At 48.5% G+C, this 4,213-nt stretch overlaps 1 protein-coding gene across 2 annotated transcripts in view; it reads left to right on the top strand.

Annotated features, from left to right (window-relative positions):
- Positions 1 to 2,864: 2,864 nt before the first annotated feature.
- The window catches only part of LOC123063598 (F-box/FBD/LRR-repeat protein At1g13570), a 5,201-nt gene continuing 3,852 nt past the window's right edge, over positions 2,865 to 4,213 (top strand). For both annotated transcript variants that reach the window (XM_044487444.1, XM_044487443.1), the window contains exon 1: positions 2,865 to 3,063. The gene's annotated coding sequence lies outside the window, so the exon portion shown is untranslated. The remainder of the gene's footprint in view (positions 3,064 to 4,213) is intronic.

Here is a 4,213-nt window from a genome sequence, read left to right on the forward strand (position 1 = left end):
GTATTGATTTGAAGGGTTGGAAACACTAATAGGAGAGAGGGCTCCAATAGTGTGCAGTTATAATGTCTTTAAATTGCTAATTACCTGATACCAGTTTAATGTTTACTTGATCATTAAGGGCTCCGGGCTCATACTCGCCCCCTTGGCTTCACCACTATCGATCTTGTGATAGAGGTATTCATGTGTTGTTTCCTTTTTGGATGCCTTGTCCTTGAAGCACTTCTTTCACAATCGAGGGTGTTGTCTTATAGCTTTATTCTTGAGTTTGCTTGGACAGGACTTTCGGAGGTCATGTGTTATTGGTGTGTGTTCGTGTTGGCTATGCACATTTTATTCGTGCAGAGACCTGGTGTGCAATACTTGTATTTTCGTGATGCGTGGTGCGATTTATAAATTAATTAGAAGAACGCCCGTGCGTTGCAACCGGACCATATTAACTTTAAAAGTTCAATATCAATTATGTTAATATTACATTTAATATTCTCATACATATTAAGTGATATTAACGACCTTTTTTACCACCAAATTCTTACACACACCCTCTCCCTCCCTCTTGCTAACTCTCTCTCCCCTCTCCCTCACTCGGGAGGTGGGGCAAAAATAAACCCGGAACGGAGACTACCAACTGAGACATTAGAAGTAGAGATCATTTAATTGATAAGAATAAATAAAAAACGGTGTTAAAAAGGAGAAACATATTATAATACATTGAAAAACCAAAAGGACAATATGAAAGGGGATTCGCCCTGCCCCTGGGCCTTGCCACCGAACCGGCTCAGCGGTCCAGTCCCCGCGCGGTCGTCTTCTCCTGTTCCCCGAGCCGCGTCGCTACAGAGCTGGGCTCCCGCCCGACCACCTCGCTGACATCGAAGGGGAATGGATAAGGGTGACGCCCTTCCTTCCCTGCACCCATGGCCTCACTCCTCCTCGACGCCCCCTCCCAAATCCACTTCTCCTCCTCCTCGCTCGATCCCGTTGATCTGGACGAAGTCAGACGCCACAACCACCATGACCGACCCCGTCCACATGGCCACTGCCCTCCCTGCGGGCTAGGAGCTTGTCGAGGAGCTCCGAACGTCTTCGCTACTTCGTCTGCGCCAACGAGATCAAGTCCAGCACCCCCGCATCAACGTCGATGCCGTCTTCCTCAACCTTGGGCCACCGCGACATTGTCGTTCGATCTGCGCCGCCCCGAGCTCCCATGTCTTCTCCTAGGGCGCCATTGACACCGCCATGATCTCCTCTTGGCTTTCCCCTGTTTCCCCTCTCGTTTGCTCTCGTTAGGTATTTCGCCGTGGCCGAGAATCGGCGTCCGCCATGGCCATTGCAGGGGTAGCCACCGAGCTTCTTGGATTGACCCCGTGGCACATGCCCGCTCCTATGCACGCCCATGCCCGAGCCTGCCGCTCTTCTTCCGCGCCCGCGGGGCCACTCCCTCTCCATGCCCACGCCTGTGCTACACCGCGTCGGTCGTGCCCGCCGCTGCCTTCGCGCTCGCCGCAGCCACCACACCACTGTGCCCCGCGCGACACACATCCTGGCCGCTCGCCACACTCTCGCTGGCTGCGCTCGCCCCGTCTGCTGCCGCTAATCCCTTCGCTCGCCCCGCTGTCACGCCCCTGCCTCGCGCCGCCTCCAGGCATGGCCATCTTCTACCGGCCGCCCCCTCAGCCACGCCGGCCGCATCTCTGCCCTCCATCGTCGGCCGCTCGCCTCGCTTGTTGCGTGTTGTTTCCTGCTGCTATGCGCTGCTCTCCCGCTGGTACGCTGCTGCGCCATGCCCTCGACACGCCGTCGACAAATGCGGCGGAGGGATTGTTAATGGAGTACGAGAAGGAGGTGGCGGAGAAGGTGTGGAGAGGCAGGAGGTCTGGGGCGGTGTCACCTGGCTGTGATGGAGGTGTTTATGCGAGAAGGAGCCGGAGTGGAAGGAGAGGTCACAATTAAAAATAATCGCAATAAAAAAATCATAATCCGAAGATCTCAGTTCAAAAAAATGCTAATATCGATGGAGGGGTGATTTCCTTCAATAGGTGGAAAACATAGGAAATATTGGTTGTTATCAAGGTAGGGTAAAAAATTAGGAAAGTTAGGATTTTTGAACTGATTTCTATGCAAATGGGGTTTTATTATTTGATAACGTGATATCAGTACCTGCCCGTTTGTGATGTGTCTGATTAGGAAAGTTTGCAAATGTTAAGAAACTATTTATTGGGAGGAAAGTTGTGACGTGTCTGTTATTTGTTTCCTAAAACAAATTTCATTAATAAGAGAAATCGATTGATTTAGATAAGTTAGGAAAGTTAGATTAAAATGTATTATTTGTTCTTGAAAATCTGTTGTTTGTTTCCTAAGACAAATAGAACCAATAAAAAATCGATTGATTTGCATAATTTAAGAAAGTTAGATTAAAATGTATTATTTGTTTCCTGAAAATCTGTTATTTGTTTTCTAAGACAAATTGAACCAATAAAAGAAATCGATTGATTTGCATAATTTAAGAAAGTTAGATCCGTGATTTGTTATACGTTAGGAAAGTTCTGGTTGTAATAAAGAGTGAAGAGAAAAATAAACCGATGGATCAGGGTGGGAGGAGGTGGTGGGAGGAGAGACGAAAAAACCAGCGAAAATAAACCGCGGGCCAGGGTGGGAGGGGGTGGTGGAAGGAGAGACGAAAAAAACCAACGAAAATAAACTGCGGAGACGATTCACCAACTCGTCCATTAGGAGTAGAGATAAAATCCAACCCTTTATGGAAAAGAACGAAAATTGCAGGCCAAGGTAGGGACTAACGTCAAAGAAAAAAAGGGCCCAACATAAGGAGTAGCCCATCCCCGTCGCCTGGTTCTCTCCTCAAGCCCATTTCGGGAATACCACCAGCGCTCAGCGAGTCGCCCACCGATTCGCCGTTTCCACAGCGGCCGCAACCCTCCGGCGGCGGCGCTGGCATCCGGCGTGGCGTCGTGCCTCCGATCCGCGCCCCTCGGCGGTCCGGCTTGGCGACAGGCCGCAGCAGCCGAGCGGCGTGGCCTTCCTTGATTATTGAAGAAGGAACACTCCGCCGTAAGTTATTTTGGCTTCCTAGATGAGATTTGTTCGCGGTGAATTCACGATTTATTGAAGAAGCAGCATCATGAATTCATGCGGCCTGCAGCGCTAAGTTCTTTTGGCTATCAGATTGCCCAGTGAGGATTGATGAGATTGTTCTGGTTAATCTTAATTCTGTTCACATGCTTTTTTTCAGATTCAGCTGCTTAACTGAATCCAGTTTAGTTCAGTGCTATTTACATTTCCTTTTCTTCTTATTCTCTAGCTCCTACAGTACTAATCTCATAGAATTAATCTTTTTCATGGGTAGTCTTGTACTCTCTCTGTCCCGCAATATAAGATTTTATCACATTCAATATGTGAGTACTAGGAAAAATACCTTTTGCATCGCGACAGGTGAAAAAACTCTCATATGCCTCTAGCCCGTAATACATAAAGGATGAAGTATTTGGTGGTTAGTTAAGACATGACATGTAAAGATAAAGAAGCAAACGAAGTAAGCAGAGAAACATATCAACTATTTGAGATTCACTTTGGCAGGGAGCCTGGTACGTCGCGAATTGTATGCTCCCGCTTAATTGGCCAAAGTGGCCGATTTAGTTTAAACCTCTCCTGGTACCGTAGGTGTAGAGTCCCACCCAATTTATTATTCGGTAGAGAGGCCGCGTTCCATTCCATTCCATATTTCTCTTGCATTCCTTCCGTATTTCTCTTTCCAGTCGCACCGGAATTCACTCTCGCCACAAATTTATTCTGTGGAAAGGCCAGGTTCCATTCCTTATTTCTCTTTCACACTACTAATTGATGATTGACCACTACTCATTGAGGGGAACTTGCCGCTGCTCGGGTAGGGGATAGATCCAAATACTGCTGACGGAGGGGGCTGCTGGTGGAGGGGACACCACCTGCAGATGCTGATTTGGGAGGGGCGGCGGCTCCTCCTCCCGGAGCGCGAGGGAGCAATTGATCGAGCAGGAGGGAGGAGTGGCCTAAACCTAATGTTGTGGCAGCTATGAAAACTGAAAAGTAGGGCGGTAAAGGGAGGAACGGGTCAGATTTAGGCCAAAATATGCCGCCCAGTTAATCAACCCAGCTGATAATTCGGTCTGACAGAACAATTAACTGGGCCTCTGAGTTAATGAGCCGAATAGGCCTTTCTCGTATC

Source organism: Triticum aestivum, chromosome 3A (assembly GCF_018294505.1).
Source record: "Triticum aestivum cultivar Chinese Spring chromosome 3A, IWGSC CS RefSeq v2.1, whole genome shotgun sequence".
NCBI lineage: Eukaryota > Viridiplantae > Streptophyta > Magnoliopsida > Poales > Poaceae > Triticum > Triticum aestivum.